The sequence below is a fragment of the Heptranchias perlo genome, chromosome 4, assembly GCF_035084215.1.
Source record: "Heptranchias perlo isolate sHepPer1 chromosome 4, sHepPer1.hap1, whole genome shotgun sequence".
In the NCBI taxonomy this organism is placed as follows: Eukaryota; Metazoa; Chordata; class Chondrichthyes; order Hexanchiformes; family Hexanchidae; genus Heptranchias; species Heptranchias perlo.
In genome coordinates this window covers 83,293,774-83,315,015 of record NC_090328.1, presented here as the reverse complement: position 1 = coordinate 83,315,015, position 21,242 = coordinate 83,293,774, and positions in this window count along the sequence as shown.

The window sequence follows — 21,242 nt, the reverse complement described above, 5'->3', positions numbered from 1 at the left end:
CCTTATTAAAAATGCTTATTTTTGGTGATAAACCCATTTTCAGCTGTATTGCGCTGATATAACTAATGGAAACAAGCGGAAACTCGACCCCTATATATCTTGTAGCATCCATTATAAAGTGATTCCAAGGTTAGAAATCCTGGCCACATGTTTGGATTAAGTCTCTTGGATCCTATCCTGTTGTTGAGAACTGTATAATGAGAACCTTATGAGGAGCTCTAAATGTCACAAGTGAACAGGTGGTGGCACCCAAGTGTTGTAGTGACAGACAGCTGTAGGATCAAATCTTAACAAGCCTGACAAAGGATTTCTGAATGTGCAATAGAAGATATTACAACTGCTGCATTCAGTTTCTGTTTTTGTGGACCAAAATAGCTGTACCAGTTCCCATCTGCACAATTATCTCTTGTGATCAATGTAATGTAGCAAGCACTGCTTTATTAGAAAACTCGAGGATCAGGTATGAGATTGAAGCAGGCTAGAAAATGAGGTTAAAATTGAAGTCTATCTTTAGACTAACATTGAAAGATGCCTAGGAGAAAGATGAGATTGCTCATGAAGCTTGTATTAAGCTGTGTTAGAACAGTAAGACCAATCAGTGGGAAGGCCCCACGTTTTCCATCTCTCACTTCTCTCTCACTTTCTTACTTGCCCAAGGCTCCCACTTCCTTAGCATTCAATGCACTCTTGATTTCATTAGTGCATCTGTCCATTACTTCATGATCTTAAGAACATACGAACATAAGAGCATAAGAAATAGGAGCAGGAATAGACCATCCGGCCCCTCGAGCCCGCTCTGCCATTCAATAAGATCATGGCTGATCTTTTACCTCAACACCATTTTCCTGCACTATCCCCATATCCCTTGATGCCTTTAATATTTAGAAATCTATCGATCTCTATTTTGAATGTACTCAATGACTGAGCCTCCACAACCCTCTGGGGTAGAGAATTCCAAAGATTCACCACCCTCTGAGTGAAGAAATTTCTTCTCATCTCAGTCCTAAATGGCCTACCCCTTATCCTGAGACTGTGACCCCTGGTTCTAGACTCCCCAGCCAGGGGAAACATCCTCCCTGCATCTACCCTGCCGAGCCCTGTAAGAAATTTGTATATTTCAATGAGATCACCTCTCATTCTTCTAAACTCTAGAGAATACAGGCCTAGTCTACTCAGTCTCTCCTCATACGACAATCCAGCCATCCCAGGAATCAGTCTCCCTCTATGGCAAGTATATCCTTTCTTAGGAAGAAGACCAAAATTGTACACAATGCTCCAGGTGCGGTCTCACCAAGGCCCTATATAATTGCAGTAAGACATCTTTACTCCCGTACTCAAATCCTCTTATAATAAAGGCCAACATACCATTTACCTTTCTAAATGCTTGCTGCACCTGCATGTTAGCTTTCAGTGACTCATGTACAAGGACACTCAGGTCCCTTTGAACATCAACATTTCCCAATCTCTCACCATTTAAAAAATACTCTACATTGCTGTTTTTCCTACCAATGTGGATAACTTCACATTTTCCCACATTATATTCCATCTGCCATGTTCTTGCCCACTTACTTAGCTTGTCTATATCCCCTTGAAGCCTCTTTGCATTCTCCTCACAACTCACATTCCCACCTAGTTTTGTGTCATCAGCAAACTTGGAAATATTACATTTGGTCCCATCATCCAAGTGATTGATATAGATTGTGAATAGCTGCGGCCTAAGCACTGATCCCTGCGGTACCCCACTAGTCACAGTCTGCCAACCTGAAAAAGACCAGTTTATTCCTACTCTCTGTTTTCTGTCTGTTAACCAATTCCCAATCCATGCCAGTACATTACCCCCAATTCCATGTACTCTACTTTGTTCACCAACCTCCGTGTGGGACCTTATCGAAAGCCTTCTGAAAAATCCAAATACACCACATCTTTTGGACCATTCCACTTATTATTCCTCTCTGGATTTGTCTCATAGCTATACATTTTGTCCCCTCTCCTTTTTCTGATTGTATTAATATGGCCATCTACCCATTTAGGTTTTGAATAGTCTGTAACCAAAAAGTTTAACTGGTCTGTTTTCTTCACAGATGCTGATTAACCTACTGTGTGCTTCCAGCATTTGCAGTATTTTGCTTTTAATACCATCCAGATTGAGTTTGTGGCAGGAAATTAGGACAAATTCATGGTAACTGGTTTTAAAATGGAATAAGTTGAAAACTAACATGACTTCTGCCCAGACCCACCTGAGGAATTCATGCAGTCATGGCAATTAGAACGTTGTGATTCAAATTGTGTCTGAGTATTGACTGTTTAAAGTGATCTGTGCTTTGGAATTCCCTGTAATCTCTTTCCATGTTCCTGGTTTCTTTTCATTCAATAACATAGTACAAATCAATTCAATTGACGTTTGAGCTGAAGTCCCTTTTGAAATAATTGATTGAAGTTTCCTTGTTTGCTACAGCAGCTTGTTCAGATTCCACCCTTCAGGGAGGAGCAACTGAGAAACAGAATGCAAATGGACATGATGCAGCTACTCTTGGGAAAATGGACATGCATAGAGGCAGCATTGTAGTACAAGTGACCCAAGCCTTTTGTCTCCTAAATTGCTTTGCTCCAGTTGCTATGAAGTTAAGTACCCAATGTTAGAACTGTTGACTCTTCTTTTTTTGTGACTCCTTTTTTTGTCTTTTTTTCTTTTTCTTTTTTTGTGTTTTTAGGCCCCCCTTTTATAAGAAGGGGGGTTTAGGGTGTGTTTATGTGTGAAAATCCAGAAGAAAAACCAAAACAAGTTCAAATTATAATTTTATTATTCCTGTCCAGGATGCACTCCAGCCCCTGCGGTGCCCACCGGTCGCGGAAAGCCTCAAGCGTACCGGTAGACACCGCGTGCTCCATCTCCAGGGCCACCCGGGCGCGGAGAATTCCACAGAAGAGAGGCAGACAGTCCGAGCGACCGCCCCCACCGGCCATGACCAACCTGGACCTGTGGATGGCCACCTTGGACAGGCCCAGGAGCAGACCCACGAGGACGTCCACCGACCTGCCCGCCCCCCCGCCTCACCGGGCGGCCAAAGATCAGGAGCGTGGGACTGAAGTGCAGCCAGAACCTGAGGAGCAGCCCCTCCAAATAATCAAACAGGGGCTGCAGTCTCCCACACCCGGTGAACAAATGAAACACGGACTCGTCCAGGCCGCAGAAATTGCAGGCGGCCTGGGAGTCCGTGAAGTGGCGTAATCGCCTATTGGACACAACTGCTCCGTGCAACACTCTCCACCCCAGATCCCCAATGGAACACGGGTGGATCCCCGAGTAGAGAGCCCTCCACTGGGGACCCCCGCCTCTACCGGACGGCAGGATCTGTTGACTCTTTAATGTCTTATTGTAATGGTACTGCAAACAGATAGGATAAAGGTATAAACTGACCCAGAGGCTCCTCAAGTCACAGCACTGAGGACATGTTGTACAGACCAGAAAGGTGGTCTGTGAGTTAGCTGAATGGCAACTAGATAGTAGTTGCAATACTGTGATTACCTCTATTCTGAGGTCAATGAAAGGGTAAATCAGTCTGGTTTCACATTGCTTATGGCTTTTATTGACACTTAGAAGTGAACATTATCTGAAAACTGAACCACGGTCAGCCCCTGTGGTTGGATGTGCTGCCAACAGTTGGCAGGTTAACAGTAATTCACCACTTGGATGACTTAATGGAGGGAAACTAGAGCCTGTAGAACTGTTCTACAGCAAGGAATAGATGCCTTGTAGAAGAATATATAAAAATAAATTTGTAAAATTGATAATTAAAATTAGCACAATTTGTAGATGGAGTAGTGTTGAAATACTGAGACATGGGATTAGATCCAACTCAGTCATGTCTGGTCTGTCTTTTGTCTAATAGTCTAAGAGGAGATGAGTTTGTGTTAGTTTGGAACCAGTCCTTGTGGGTTGAGTCCCTAGTAGCACTTGTGCTATTGGCCCTGTTTGTACTAAATTGGCATGCAATGTCCATTCTGAAGGAAGTAACCATGGTGCTTTGGTCTATCATACCAGTTTTATCCCTGTGCTGGGAGTTCCTGATGCTAAGGCTACGCATGAAGGATGTTGGTGAGTGACAAGTTGAGCAACAATTCATTTTCTTTGGTAATTTTAAAGCAGGAAAATATTGACATGGCAGTTCTAAATCTGACAGTGTGATCCTTCTTTGATGTCTGGGTCACAGCCCCTCACTGAACCCCACAGCATGAGACTTCAAAGAATGATGGCTAAAATCTGCAACAGCCTGCCTGTTGGAGGGAGGGCTTTTAGTCGTTGCTTCAATGAACCCTTTCTTGAGATGAAGAGTATATTCAGGATGGACTTATTCGTGCCTTGGGACCACAGGAATGCATATTACCCTGAGGGAAGGGAGACGATGGAGCAGATGGAGTTATGAGTCCCCTAGCCTTCTCCCACTGTGTGCCTTAATCCTGCCTTCAGATTAACTTTTTAGCAATGACTCTGTGACTTTTCTATTCCCTGCACCAGTCACCATGGCCTCTTCCCTGAAATAATGGTGCTCATTAGATGCTGGAGTCAGGCTGTTCTTGAGGACACAGGTTTCCCTGGGAATTTGGTTAGGAAATACAATGTTTGTTTGAAAAATTGATAGAACTCAGATTTATCTGAATCAAACTGCTGTCCTGTAATTGCTCACTTGAAGGCAACTGTGAGCATAGACCATAGTAGCAGTTGACAGCAATGTCCAGACTAATTGAGTCATCCTTGTTGAAGACACAATTAAGTTAGATTAGAAACTTCATTGCATTGAAATTAGAAGCAACACAAACTCAGTGTGAATCTGAGTAATTCTGTAAATGTAATTGAAATTAATACATATAAGGGAATTCATTTGACACATCTGATTCATTCTTCTTTAGCTACTTACCAAAAAAAAACCTCCCCAATCACAGCATTTAATTATTAATTGAGTGATTGCAGAGTTTATGCTGCCATGACTCTACCCAAAAGTCCACCCCAGGTAGTATCCTGTCATCTGTTCTAAACCATTTGTATTGGTTTCTTCATGTCTAATTGTCCTGCAGATATATTGTAACTTAATAGTGCTCAGGATTAAGCTTCTTTTTGGGTGCACTGACAATACGGTCAGTGTGAAGTGGTTTGGCTTCACTAACTCTCTAATTGCAGTATGACTGTAGTCTGAAAACAATATCAGGGCCTGAACAAATACCTGAGGTGGACGTGTTGGAGTGATGCTGACTAACCATGAATTCCTTTATTGTCTAAAGTGAGATTTTCCCCCGAGTTTTCAGGCTGTATAGAATGATCTGGTAAGGTTTTTGGGCTTCACGCTCAATTTTGATAGGCAAATATCCCACTTACCCAATTCTGAGGAATTTAAGTGTAGTTGTCTGATCTTAAGCTCAGAGATCCTCCTACATCCATTTAAAGATCAGGAATATGAGTGGTGAATTAGGTCTTCGGTGGTAATGCAAAACAGGAGATAGTAACTCGGCAACATGTTTTACAACCGGCCCGATGGTCCCGGGTAGACGCCTAAAACAGGCGTTAGGACTCTTAAATTAGGGGCCTAGCGCCTGTTGAAGGACCCTATCAAGAAATTTGTCAGTGATGAGCAGGGCAGGCATCGAGCCTGACCAGCTCAGGATTCTTCAGCAGCTCCCGTAGCCGCCAACGGAAAAGTAAATGAATTTTTAAAAACTATTCCCCCAACTCCACAGGAGTTGTGATTAGCGCCCATAGTCCACCCCACCCCCCGCCCCTGCCTATGGCGGCGTGACCAGCCAAGTATGATTGAGGCCCAAGGACCAATTTCCATCGATTCTTGGTTCAGGGTGCACACTGTTTGCGCCTGGGCCTGAAAACGGACGCAGACCAAAATCTACCCCTAAGACTCTTGCATTACATTTAACAGGTGCTGAAAGCCATCCCACTGACACAATAGTGATCCTCTTGGAGAAAAGTAACTCTGCTCTGACAATTCTGTTAATAGTTGTTATTTGAAAAATATAATGCTAAAGCAAGAGTCCCCACAAATGTTTTCCATGGATGCAAGAAAATGAATACAACCTTTAAAAATGTAGTACTGTGAGCTTAAATATATCATTGTCCATCAACATAAATGTTGCAGTTTGTTTGTGTCTGCTTTTTTGTAGGGATGGGGAAAATATCCACTTGGAAACCCTATCCTACACCCCAAAAAAACACATGGGAGTAATTTTGAAGTTAATGCAAATGATAATCGGGAGAGATATATAACGGGCGGCTGACCTGATATCACTGTTTTACACGATTGTCCAAAGGTCAAAATTACCCCCATTATTCTTTGCTCAAACTTTCTTCTCACTACTGCACTTTCCAAATGACTCTCTCTTTTGCTGTTTGAGTGTAAGTAATTCTATGAAATCCGTGGGTGGTGGTGGTGAGAAATCACCCAGAGTTGCTACTACAGATCGCTGTCCAGTGACCCCTGCTAGAACTTATATGTGTGTGCGTGCATGTGTGTACAAATTAAGTACAACAAAAGAAAATAGGAAATGCAGGAGGAACATTTGTACTAAAATGATGTTAAGTCCGTGGCATAGATTACCAGTATGGGTGGTGGAACAAGAAATCGTAATGTTTCAAGTAGGAACTGGACAGGTTCTTGTCAACAAATGGGATTCAGGGTTATTCAAAATGCCCCAAGGAAATGATAGATTCCAAGTAGCATGGAGTAGTTGTATGGTCAGAGAGCGTGAGATTTCTTACTCTGTAGCAGGGAAATGGGTGTTTGTGGTTCACGAAATGGCCAGGTGAATGATTTCAGCAGCTGTCAAGAGAGTTTGTGATTGTAATTGTTTCTCCTCGCCTGCCTCCAAATAAGCCAAATTGCAAAAGGCAGATGGCACAGTATTGAACATGGCATCCTAAGTTTAAAGGAAGAACAGCATTCTGCAATAAGTACTAAAGTGGCAAAACCATTTTTTAATCAAAAAGTCAAAAATAAAGACCTTTCTTGGCAATACCAGCCTGTCTCTTAAGGCAGATAGGGGGTGTAATTGGTCATCAGCAGTAGCGCAAAAAGGGCTGATAGCGAATCGCAGCCTGTTTTACACCACCCCTGATTTTCTTTCCATTTACTTCAATGAAAAAGAAAATCGAGCATATTGTAAAACGAGGCTGCCGACTTATTATCAGCCCATTTTACGTTACTGCCGGTGATCAATTTCACCACCGAAGTGCCTAAACAGCAGCTCTTGAATCAGTAGCACCAGGTTTTTCTGGGATCAGTTTACCCTTCACTGCACATGGTGCTAAAAGGGAAAGTTTGAGTGCCGAGGTCTCTGACTTTGATTTGCATGAAACTTACATTGTTGAGCCTCTTCAAATACAGTCAGGTGCAGACTCCAGAAAAGCTATAAGAGGAAGTTTTGTGTGCAGTACTATTCAAGAGCAAGGGATTAGGACCCATTTTTCCTCTCGCATCCAATTTTGGGGAGCTACTTGAAGAGCAGGGCAAAAGAAAGTTGGCCCTAACAGGGACCTTCCTGGTCTGTATGGCTTAGCTATTCTCTGGATAAACTCACTGAACCATCAGGAGAACTGTTAAGTTAATATTTCAGAAAGAATGAGATAGTTCATTCCTATTAGGGTCAGTTTTTTATTCATAACATTTAGAACCAACATGTAGATTGCATTCATAAACGGTTGCAAATACTAACAACATTTCCTTTTAATGCTCAAGGTACATTCTGCCAATTTTGAAACGACAATGACACCTAGTGTCCAAAACGCAGAAAGAAGCCTGAGGCGGAGAGAGCTACTCTGCAATCCATTTCAATGATTTCTGGCTGTCGTCTTCTACCATTTGACCTATAGAGAGTAGTTATGGTCTGTCTCTAAGGGTGCCATCAATCAAAAGGAAGAAGTGCTTGGTAAGGAGCCATTATGTGGAACTCAAGTTAACTTGAAGTAACATATTGTTCATCGACATTTGATTCAATTGACTAAAGAAAAATATTCTGGTAAATAAAAATTAACAATGTACTGTGGAAAAATGACATTTTTTGTAAATAAAAGACACTCCCATGCTATATTTTGGTACAGTACTAAATATTTAAAATAGGTCATTTTTTTGTTAACTATATTAATCACATTTGCATAGTTAACAGAAAAAAATCATATGACCTATATTAAATATTTAGTACTGTACCAAAATATAGCATGGGAGTGTCTTTTATTTACAAAAAATGTAGTTTTCACAGTACATTTAGTTTTTATTTTCCAGACTTTTTTTCTTCAGTCAATTGAATCAACAAAGGATGACCAAGAAATTGAAAGAGGGAGAAAATTGAATATGAAAGTAAACTAGCAAGAAATATAAAACCAGATTGTAAGAGCTTTTACGAGTATGCAAAAAGTAAGAGATTATCGAAAGTAAACATGGGTCCCTTAGAGGCAGAAACAGGAGACGTTATAATGGGGACAAAGGAAATGGCAGAAATGTTAAACAAATATTTTTGTATCTGTCTTCACAGTAGAAGACACAAGAAATAGTGGGGAACCAAGGGTATAATGAGAGTGAGGAACTTAAAGTAATTAAGGTTAGTGGAGGAATTATTGGGACTAAAAGCCAAGAAATCCCCTGGACCTGATGGCCTACATCCTAGGGTTTTAAAAGAGGTGGCTACAGAGATCGTGGATGTATTGGTTTGATCTTCCACAATTCCCTAGATTCTAAAACAGTCCCCGTGGAGTGGAAAATAGCAAATGTAACCCCTCTATTCAAGGAAGTAGGGAGAGAGAAAACAGGGAACTACAGACCAGTTAGCCTGACGTTAGTAGTATCATAGTAAGTTACGGCACAGAAGGAGGCCATTCGGCCTATCATGTCTGTGCCGGCCGAAAAAGAACCATCCAGCTTGATCCCACTTTTTTTTTATTCATTCATGGGATGTGGGCGTCGTTGGCGAGGCCGGCATTTATTGCCCATCCCTAATTGCCCTTGAGAAGGTGGTGGTGAGCCGCCTTCTTGAACCGCTGCAGTGTGGTGACGGTTCTCCCACAGTGCTGTTAGGAAGGGAGTTCCAGGATTTTGACCCAGCGATGATGAAGGAACAGCGATATATTTCCAAATTGGGATGGTGTGTTACTTAGAGGGGAACGTGCAGGTGGTGTTGTTCCCATGTATCTGCTGCTCTTGTCCTTCTAGGTGGTAGAGGTCGCAGGTTTGGGAGGTGCTGTCGAAGAAGCCTTGGCAAGTTGCTGCAGTGCATCCTGTGGATGGTACACACTGCAGCCACAGTGCGCCGGTGGTGAAGGGAGTGAATGTTTAGGGTGGTGGAAGGGGTGCCCATCAAGCGGACTGCTTTGTCCTGGATGATGTCGAGCTTTTTGAGTGTTGTTGAGTGTTTCCAACACTTGGTCTGTAGGCCTGTAGGTTATGGCACTTCAAGTGCAAAACCAAGTACTTTTTCAATTAGTAGGGAAGAAGCTAGAATCTATTATTAAGGATGTAGTAACAGGGCACTTAGGAAATCATAATATGATTAGACAGAGTCAACACGGTTTTATGAAAGGGAAATCATGTTTGACAAAGCTATTAGAATTTTTTTGAGGGTGTAACTAGCAGGGTAGATAAGGGGTAACCAGTGGATGTAGTATATTTGGTTTTTCAAAAGGCATTCGATAACGTGCCTCACAAGAGGTTGTTACACGAGATTAGGGCTCATGGGATTGGGGGTAATATATTAACATGAATTGGCAGAGGGGGGCGAGGAGTGAGGCCCATAAAGGAGGCGGGAGCGGGGGCGAGGCCCGTAAAGAAGGCGGGGGCGAGGGCGAGGATCGAGGCCCGTAAAGGAGGCGGGAGCAGGGGCGAGGAGCGAGGCCCGTAAAGGAGGCGGGAGCAGGGGTGAGGAGCGAGGCCCGTAAAGGAGGCGGGAGCGGGGGCGAGGCCCGTAAAGAAGGCGGGGGCGAGGGCGAGGATCGAGGCCCGTAAAGGAGGCGGGAGCAGGGGCGAGGAGCGAGGCCCGTAAAGGAGGCGGGAGCAGGGGCGAGGAGCGAGGCCCGTAAAGGAGGCGGGAGCGGGGGCGAGGAGCAAGGCCCGTAAAGGAGGCGGGAGCGGGGGCGAGGATCGAGGCCCGTAAAGGAGGCAGGAGTGGGGGCGAGGATCGAGGCCCGTAATGGAGGCAGGAGCGGGGGCGAGGCCCGTAAAGGGGGCGAGGGCGAGGATCGAAGCCCGTAAAGGAGGCGGGAGCAGGGGCGAGGAGCGAGGCCCATAAAGGAGGCGGGAGCGGGGGCGACGATCGAGGCCTGTAAAGGAGGCGGGAGCGGGAGCGAGGAGCGAGGCCCGTAAAGGAGACGGGAGCGGGAGCGAGGAGCGAGGCCCGTAAAGGAGACGGGAGCGGGAGCGAGGAGCGAGGCCCGTAAAGGAGGCGGGAGCGGGGGCAACGATCGAGGCCTGTAAAGGAGGCGGGAGCGGGAGCGAGGAGCGAGGCCCGTAAAGGAGACGGGAGCGGGAGCGAGGAGCGAGGCCCGTAAAGGAGGCGGGAGCGGGGGCGACGATCGAGGCCCGTAAAGGAGGCGGCGGCTAAACAAAAAAATAAACAAAAAAAAGGAGTGGCGTCACAGGACAGCAGGTAAGTGATTGGTTGGTGAATATTACTGGTTTTTTTGCTCTCTAACTTAGGGCTGGGAAACTATAACTTGCTATAACTTTATTAAATTAATAACTTAAACTAGATAAACTAATTAGTTAATAAAACTAAAAATAATCGATTGAATATAAACTTTAAATAAATAAATAAATAAATGCAGGTTAGATAAGGATGGCAGGGCAGGTGGTATATCATAACTGCAGCATGGAGAGTTGATGGAGACCAGGTGAGAGCCCAGGCAACCACATCTGCAGTAAGTGTCTGCAACTTGAGGAACTTCGGCTCAGAGTTGTTGAGCTGAAGCCGAGCTGCAGACATTGTGATGCATCAGGGAGGGGGAGAGTTACCTGGACACTTTGATCCAGGAGGCAGTTATACCCCTTAGGTTAAATAGTGGTTTAGATTTGGTTAGTGGTCAGGGACGGGAGGGTGTGATTGCGAGACAGGAAGATATGGGGACCCAGGATGCAGTGATGGAGGAACCTCACCCCTTGACCTTGTCCAACAGGTACGAGGTACCTGCTACCTGTCTGGGTGAGAATAAGGACTTCAGGGAGGATGGGCAAACTGACCACAGCACCATGGTACTGGAGGCCATTCAAGTGGGGGGAGTAAAAAGGAATGTGGTAGGGGATAGTGTAGTCAGGGGGATAGTTAATGTCCTCTGCAGCCGCGACCAAGAGTCCCGAAGGCTGTGTTGCCTGCCCGTGCCAGGGTTAAGGAGACATAGGTAAAAATAGGAATGAGGTTCTGCTGAGGGAATTTGAGGAGCTCGGGTCTAAATTAATAAGCAGAACTTCAATAATAAAACCTGAGCCACGCGCAATTGACATAGGATCAAACAGATCAGAGAGTTAAATAAGCAGCTCAAAGTCTGGTGTGGGAGATAGGGGTTTCGATTCATGGGGCATTGGTACCAGTACTGGGGAAAGAGGGGGCTGTTCCGTTGGGACGGGCTCCACTTAAACCGGGCTGGGACCAGTGTCCTGGCAAATCGAATAACTAGGGCTGTAGATAGGGCTTTAAACTAAAAAGGGCAGGGGGAGAAGGATCAGGTGAGGGGAAATTCAGAAATATAAAGAGAAAACTCAAGGCAATAGAGCAGAGTAGTGATGTGGGTAAAGATAAGCAGAGGGTGACAGGAAGGGACAGAGAGTTTAATGGTAATAGATCATCAGTGAATAAGGTCAAAGCAGGGAATAATGGTAAAAAATTAAAGGCGCTTTATCTGAATGCATGAAGCATTCATAACAAGGTAGACGAATTAATAGCACAAATAGAGATAAATGGATTTGATCTAGTAGCCATTACAGAGATGTGCTTGCCAGATGACTAAGGTTGGGAACTAAATATTCCAGAGTACTTGACATTTTGAAAAGACAGGCAGAATGGAAAAGAATGGGGGGTAGCTCTGATAATAAAGGATGACATAAGGACAGTAGTGAGAAAGGATATTGGCTTGGGAGATCAGGAAGTAGAATCAGTATTGGTGAAGATAAGAAATAACAAGGTGCAGGAAACACTAGTGGGATTAGTTTCTAGGCCCCCTAACAGTAGCTATATTGTTGACAGAGCATTAATCAAGAAATAATAGGAGCTTGTAACAAAGGTAATGCTATAATCATGGGAGACTTTAATCTTCATATAGAATGGACAAACCAAATTGGCAAAGGTAGTTTGGAGGACGGATTCATGGAAAGTATTCGAGACAGTTTCCTAGAACAATACACCGTGGAACTAACCAGGGAACAGGCTATTTTAGATCTTGTCTTGTGTAATGAGACAGGGTTAATTAGTAATCTCATGGTAAGGGATCCTCTCGGGAAGAGTGATCACAACGTGATCGAATTTCACATTGAGCTCAAGGGTGACATACTTAAGTCCGAAACTAGAGTCTTAGACTTAAATAAAGCCAATTACATAGGTATGAGGAGCAAGTAGGCTAAGGTAAATTGGGAAATTAGATTAAAAGGTATGACAGTTGAAAAACAATGGCAAACATTTAAAGAAATATTTCAAAATTGTCAACGAACATACATTCCATTGAGAAATAAAAACTCCATGGGAAAAGTGATCCATCTGTGGCTACCTAAAGAAGTTAAGGATAGTATTAGATTAAAGGCTTACAATGTTGCCAAGAAGAGTAGTAAGCCTAAGGATTGGGAGAGTTTTAGAAACCAGCAAAGGATGACCAAAGAATTGATAAGGGAGAAAACAGAATATGAGAGTAAACTAGCAAGAAATATAAAAACAGATTGTAAGAGCTTCTACAAGTATGTAAATAAGAAGAGTGTAGCAAAAGTAAACGTGGGTCCCTTAGAGGCTGAGACAGAAGAAATTATAAAGGGAAATATGGAAATGGCAGAGAGTTTAAACAGATATTTTGTATTTGTTTTCACAGTAAAGACACAAAAACATACCAAAAATAGTGGGGAACCAAGAGTCTAATGGGAGTGAGGAACTTAAAGTAATTAATACTAGTAAAGAAAAAGTACGAGAGAAATTAATAGGATTAAAAGCCAACAAATCCCCTGGACCTGATGGCCTACATCCTAGGGTTCCAAAAGAGGTGGCTGCAGAGATAGTGGATGCATTGGTTGTGATCTTCCAAAATTCCCTAGATTCTAGAGTGATCCGAATGGATTGGAAGGTAGCAAATATAACACCGCTATTCAAGAAAGGAGGGAAAGAGAAAACAGGGAACTACAGACCAGTTAGCCTGACATCGGTTGTCATAAAAATGCTGGAATCCATTATTAAGGAAGTGGTAACAGGTCACTTAGAAAATCGTAACATGATTAGGCAGAGTCAACATGGTTTTATGAAAGGGAAATCGTGTTCGACAAATCTATTAGTTTTTTGAGGATGTAACTAGCAGGATCGATAAAGGGGAACCAGTGGATGTAATATATTTGGATTTTCAAAAGGCATTTGATAAAGTGCTACATAAAAAGCTGTTACACAAAATAAGGGCTCATGGGGTTGGGGGTAACATATTAGCATGGATAGAGGATTGGTTAACGCACAAAAAAGAGTAGGAATAAACGGGTCATTTTCAGGTTGGCAGGCTGTAACTAGTGAGGTACCGCAAGGATCCTATTAATAGCTTGGGCCTCAGCTATTTACCATCTATATTAATGACTTCGATGAAGGGACCGAGTGTAATGTATCCAAGTTTGCTAATGATACAATGCTAGGTGGGAAAGTAAGCTACAAGGAGGACGCAAAGAGTCTGCAAAGGGATATAGACAGGTTAAGTGAGAGGGCAAGATGGTGGCGGATTTAGTATAATGTGGGGAAATGTGAGGTTATTCACTTTGATAGGAAGAATAGGAAAAAGGAATATTTTTTAAATGGAGAGAAGCTATTAAATGTTGATATTCATAGGGATTTAGGTGTCCTTGAACGTGAAACACAAAGTCAATGTTGGCCAGGGGCTGCAGAAAACTACTGAGCTTAATTCGAATTGCTAGCAAAGACACTGACTTTTGAACTGAGGTGACCTGGAGTTCAGTCACTGGTCTGAACTGGCCAGAACCAGTTTGAATTCGTTCCGCTTCTTAGAGGGACAAAAGAGCTTTGATGAGACACCAGGCCTTATTTAGAAAAGGAGTAATGAGGTGATGCTACCTGGCCCCTTGGAACAGAGCCAATCAGGGGATGACACTGACCACTCGAAGAACTTTAAGCCAACCGGAGAAGACAGCATCATTCGAAAAGACAGACTTGGGAATAAAACTGAAGAATTGCAGGCTTGGTGCCAGTGTGTGTTTGTGAGGGAGACTCTGGAGACTAACCATCGTGGAAGTAGGGACCCTACATCAGGGACGTAGAGATGACGTCGAGAGGGAGAGAACAAATCGCCTGCCCAGCATTATCTCTCCTTTCCGGGTAATATAATATCCTTTCTATTCTGTGACCACTCAGGGAGTGTTAGTCAGAGAAACCTAGTGGGTGTGCGTTTAAATCTTAATACTCAGGGAGTGTTAGTCAGGGAAACCTAGTGGGTGTGCGTTTAAATCCTAGTTTGAGTATAAAACTGTATAACCTGCTGTAAACTGCATGCCTATATCTAACCAGACGTATAAGCGGTATGTACATGATCTAATAATGTTAATAAAGCGAATTGAGAATTAAGAGAGAATTGACTCTTCTCTGTGTACTAAGCCAAAACCGTTAACCGGTAACTTCCAGTCAACATCAACATGCAGGTACAGCAAGCAATTAAGAAGGCAAATGGTATATTGGCCTTTATTGCAACGGGATTGGAGTACCAGAGTAAGGAAGTCTTGCTGCAATTGTACAGGGCTTTGGTGAGACCACACCTGGTGTACTGTGTGCAGTTTTGGTCTCCTTATCTAAGGAAGGATATAATTGCCTTAGAGGCTGTGCAACGAAGGTTCACTAGATTAATTCCTGGGATGAAAGGGTTGTCCTATGAGGAAAGATTGAGTAGATTGGGCCTATTCTCTCTGGAGTTTAGAAGAATGAGAGGTGATCTCTTTGAAACATATAAGATTCTAAGAGGACTTGTGAGGCTGTCTCCCTTATCTGGAGAGTCTAGAACTAAGGGACATAGTCTCAGGATAGGGGGTCGCACATTTAGGACTGAGATAAGGATGAATTTTTTCACTCAGAGGATTGTGAATCTTTGGAATTCTCTACCCCAGAGGGTTGTGGATGCTCAGTATATTCAAGACTGAGATCGATAGATTATTGGACTCTAGGGGAATCAAGGGATATGGGGATCAGGCAGGAAAGTGGAGTTGAGGTCAAAGATCAGCCATGATCTTATTGAATGGCGAAGCAGCCTCGAGGGGCCGTATGGCCTATTCCCACTTCTATTTCTTATGTTCTTATGGATTGAGGATTTGTTCAAGGACAGAAAACAGAGAGTAGGAATAAACGGGTCATTTTCGGGTTGGCAGGTTGTAACTAATGGGTTGCCACAAGGGTCGATGCTTGGGCTTCCGACTACGTATCCGCTCCATCATCAAGACCGCCTACTTCCACTTCCGTAACATCGCTCGTCCCCGCCTCAGCTCAACTGCTGCTGAAACCCTCATCCATGCCTTTGTTACCTCCAGACTGGACTATTCCAATGTTCTCCTGGCAGGCCTCCCATCTTTCACCCTCAATAAATTTGAGCTTATCCAAAACTCTGCTGCCCATCTCCTAACTCGCACTAAGTCTCGTTCTCCCATCGCCCCTGTGCTCATTGAACTACATTGGCTCCCAGTCCGGGAACGCCTCCATTTTAAAATTCTCATCCTTGTTTTCAAATCCCTCCATGGCCCACCCCTCCCTATCTCTGTAACCTCCTCCAGCCCTACAACCCTCCAAGATCTCTGCGCTCCTCCAATTCTTGCCTCTTGCCTATCCTTGATTTTAATCGCTCCACCATTGGTGGCCGTGCCTTCAGCTGCCTAGGCCCTAAGCTCTGGAATTCCCTCCCTAAACCTCTCTGCCTCTCTAACTCTCTCTCCTCCTTTAAGACGCTTCTTAAAACCTACCCCTTAGACCAAGCTTTTGATCACCTGTCCTAATATCTCCGTATGTGGCTCAGTGTCAAATTTTGTTTGATAACGCTCCTGTGAAGTGCCTTGGGACGTTTTACTACGTTAAAGGTGCTATATAACTGCAAGTAATTGTTGTTTTTGGGCCTCAGCTGTTTACAACATACACCAATGGCTTAGATGAGGGGGCCGAGTGTAATGTATCCAAGTTTGCTGACAATACAAAGCTAGGTGGAAAAGTAAACTGTGAGGAGGACGCAAAGAGATTGCAAAGTGATATATACAGGTTGAGTGAGTGAGAAGGTGGCAGATGGAATATAATGTGGGGAAATGTGAAATTATCCACTTTGGTAGGAAGAATAGAAAGACAGAATATTTTTTTAAAAGATGCAAGACTAAGAAATGTTGGTATTCAGGGGGATTTGGGTGTCCTTGTATGTGAATCAGAGAAAGTTAACATGCAGGTACAGCAAGCAATTAGGAAGGCAAATGGTATGTTAGACTTTATTGCAAGGGGGTTGGAATATAAGAGTAAGGAGGTCTTGTTGCAATTATATAGGGCTCTGATGTGGCCACACCTGGAGTACTGTGTTCAGTTTTCGTCACCTGATCTAAGGAAGGATATACTTGCCTTAGAGTGGGTGCAATAAAGGTTCACTAGATTGATTCCTGGGATGAGAGGGTTGTCCTATGAGGAGAGATTGAGTAAAATGGGCCTATATTCTCTGGAGTTTAGCTGAACGAGAGGTGATCTCATTGAAACATAAAATTCTTGGAGGGCTTGACAAGATAGATGCTGAGAGGCTGTTCCCCCTGGCTGGAGAGTCTAGAACTAGTGGTCATAGTCTCAAGATAAGAGGTCGGCCATTTAGGACCAAGATGAGGAAATATGTTTTCACTCAGAGGATTGTGAAACTTTGGAATTCTCTACCCAGAGGGCTGTGGATGCTCAGTCATTGAATATATTCAAGATTGAGATCGACGGGCCACGTGGTCTACTCCTGCTCCTATTTCTTATGTTCTTATGATAAATGCAGGGAATCTACTTTGCTAAAAGTAAGTAGCCTTGTATATGTTGAATGATTTTTGTTTTCTTACCAAGGCAAAAAGTGTCAATGCTGGAGAATGGAATATTTTTTTCCACCTTCAACTATCTAAGATATATTTTCCATTCTGCACGGCCAGTGGTGCCAGTGTGGATCAGACATGTGGGGGCAGGGAAGTCAGGCAGAGATCTGTGTCATTGGATTTTCACCCATTTTAGTCAGTGTACAATCTTCCAGCTGACTTTTAGGCTGGGATAAAGTATTCTCAAACAATGATGTGTGAGAATGTAATTTAAATATTATAATACATTAAAATCATCGAAATTGCAACACAGAAGGAGGCAACTCAACCCACTGTGCCTGGACCACTTCTTCAACTCGAGTCATCCACTCTAATCCCTTTGCCCTGTCCTTTTTCTGTATCCTTCTATATTCTTTCTTTTCAAATATGTAGCAAGTTCCCTTTTAGTTGACATTATAGGGAATGATAATGTGATGCTTGGCACCCATTGCAGAAGATCCCCCTCACCCCTCGTGACACAGGTTTCAGGCCAGCTGATGGCCTGTCTCCACTTATCTCCCCATCCTCTACTCTTTCCCCCATCTCTCCCACCCATCCACCATTTTTCTCTTTTCTCCTCTCTCCATCCCCCTTTCCCTTCTCTTTCAACTCCTTCCTCTCCTCCAACCTGTAAAATCCACCCTCTCCACTTTCTTCTCCCAAAGCCTCCTCTGCTCTCCCTTTTCCCGCATTCTCCACTTGGGCCCAATTATCACCCTGGCCTGAACCTTGGGGAAGCTAGCAACCCTGTAAAAGTGGATGGCCCAAACTTGCTGCTCCCTTGCTGTGATGCCAAAGGCAATGAATTTCCCAGCTCTCCTGTAAAATGCATCAGTGACCTGACCAATGCATGCCTGTACTGCAGCCTGGCTGACATTACAAAGATCACCTGTGGCTGCCTCAAATGAGACACTACCACAAACTTTGAGTGTGGTGGTCGCCTTTGTAGCCACAGAGAGCAGTTTGAGAAGTCGAACGTGGCTGCAGGTCATCGTGCATTAGGTGACAGAGCGTCATTGGTGAAGTGTATTCTTCTTTTACACATATCTCTTCAGTAAGTCCTCATATGACCTGTGCTACCATGTTTTCAATGTTGGGGTGGGGATATCTGGTGGAATGCATCCACCTTAAAGCGCTGTAAGAGTCTCCTTTGCTCCATCCTGTGCTGCTGTTATTCCTCCATGATAATGGCATACCTGCTCCTGAGAAGCCCTCTCAGGCAGGGGGTGGGGGTGGGATTACAATTTGCCGGTGACCTGATCCTGTCAGAAGTAGTTGGAAGCAAGGTAGGTATGTGTGGGCAAAATGGCAACAAAAACAAATTTGCTGCAGAAAGCATTTCAGTAAATTGCAGCTTGACTATGTGCCCTGCTAGAGTATGGATCTGCATGAGTATCAGTAAACCGATTATAAGCTTACGTGAGGGCTTGGCATAGATAATAGTAAAAACACAACAGGCAACAATCTTGGTTTGGATACTTGGGCCAACCACCTGATAATTGGGTAGTCTTCCCTTGGCAGCTATCTTAAAGTATGGCATCTTCTGCATCTGTTCAAATCCTCCTGGTCATGCACACCGGTATTGTGCCTGACTGCAAACCTTCTGCTCGACATGTTGCAATACCGAGTACTTCACTTCTTTCACCACACAAACTTATGCTAAATTATGGACAGTTTTAAGCGCTGCACCTGTACTCACTCAGGACTGAGTTGAGACTGGTTAAACATTTCATAAGATCTTTCAGTGCCAACAGAGGGAGACTCTCATCCATTATACTATGCTGGATTTGAACGGTCTTAGAGGTAAAAGGTTATAGTGTTAACGTACTGAGCCAACTCGGCACCTTTTTTAAAAAAACGAAAGTTACAAAATATTATGATTAACACCTTTTTTATTTACATCAGTTCTTACTTTTTTCCCCCATTTAAAAATATTTAAACAATGAATGTCTGTGAAAGAACTGTCTTGAAGGAGATATTGAGTTTGCTAGGATGTGAAGGAGCAGAATTTCTACTACTTCATTGCATGAGCCCATAAGAACAGCATGATTTTTATTGTGAAATTGTTTTTCCATATGTGAGCATTTGAGCTTAAAAGTTAATCAGAACTACGTACCACAGAAGAAATGTGGCCTTTATGACACCATGGACTTCAGTGACATTACAATTCACTGTACCTCAATCAGCTGATGATTTTACTGTTGTTCATATATGGTACATGCATTTGGTGGCACATGCATGTTGGAACTTTATATAGGGAATTTACTTGTTCCATGGCATTGTTATATCAATATTACTGCTTTTGCCACAAACCAATTGGACCTTTTCTTAAATTAAATGCCTAGATCAGCTCTTGCCCTTGTCCAACCTTGTTCTGGTTGCTTTTTTTAGGTGTAGAATTATTGTAGTGTTAATAAAACATTTTCTCAAGTCTTGACCTATTAATTTGCCAGGTAGTTAAAAACCAGGTGACTTAAAGATCATTTATCCAAAAAAGCTTTCCAACCCATGGAAACATTATTGTTGCTGATCATCACAACTGAAGAGGATGCATATATTGTCTGACTGTAAGAAACTCTTTGGACCATCTGGAATCCAGCTCCTATAAACACTATGGGGGAATTTTAACCCCACAGCACCCAGCAGAAATCGAGCAGGGGGTAGGGGGGGAAGCAGTTAAAATGGAGCAGGGGACATACCCACTCCGTTTCCATCCCAAACTGGCCGACTGCAATTTTAAATTGCAGGCAGCAAGGACATCCACCCCAAGCCAGCATGATCCTCTTTAAATATGCAGATAGGACCTGAGCAGGGGAGCACTGGTGGCTTCCCCGCCTGGCCAAATCTGCCGAGAACAGGAGCCAGGGTCAGAAGAGTTCCAGCAAGGTAAATTTTTATAAATTATTTTTATATAAGTTTCCATGTGGGTCAGCAAGAGCAGGTGGAACTTCATGTTTTCAATGTTGATTAGGCCTAAAACACAAATTTTAAGCTCTTAAATAAGCAATATGATGTCTACTTCATTTACTAGATTAATTCATCAAAATAAATTTTATTTCTCATCCTCCCCTTGTTACTGGGTGAGGAAGTAGTGGATTTATGTTTTTTCCATCCATGGATAATTGATGGATTAAAATCTCGTTTTCTGTGGGGGACAAATGTACTTCATCTTCAAAACTGAGCAATGGATTTTTTTTAAATTAAAGACTGCATTTTGATCTAGTAACTGTTAAGGGTTGAATTTCAACCTAGACTAAAACTGAAATTTATTCAACGCAGCGTGTGAGATTTGCATTTTTCAAACATAGCCACTAGATGAAAGTAATTCAGTAGAGAAGTGTCTTGTGCTGTGTGGGGAGCAGAAGAAATCAAAGGAAGGTACAGAATTTGTTTACCAACAGTCAACTTCATCCTAGCAGAAGTTGAAAGTTTGGTTGTGATGAGGAAAAGCTTTCTAGAGTTCCAGTGTCACTTTCTGTTCAAGCTCCATATGCCAGTTTGTGAAGCTCTGAGTTACACAAATGATCAACTTATCGTGGATCAAGTTCGAGATTGCATGTGATTTCTTCAGGGAAGGAGAGAGCACAATGTTAGCATTCTCTGTCTTCTATGCCCCATGCAGTTACAGTCCACACCCAGAATAAGATCTTGCTTTGGACCATACTGGTGATGTGAATATAACTGAATTTAGACAGGGGGTTAACAGTCCTCCCAGAGGCCATCCTGGGGCTCATGAAAGCTTGTTCCTCTGGCCCAATACCATTTTTTTGTGATGGACCCAGTCTCTTGAACACAAAGCATCTAGGACAATGTAACAGTAATCTCCAGTTCTGAACTGGAGAGTGATAAGTGAAATTGTACCCTAAAACTCAGAAGAGAATGTTTGACTAGTAGCTATCAACCTGAAAGATATTTTGTAAACGCCCTCAACAATCTACACACTTCTGCAATTTCAAGTGTTAAGTAAAT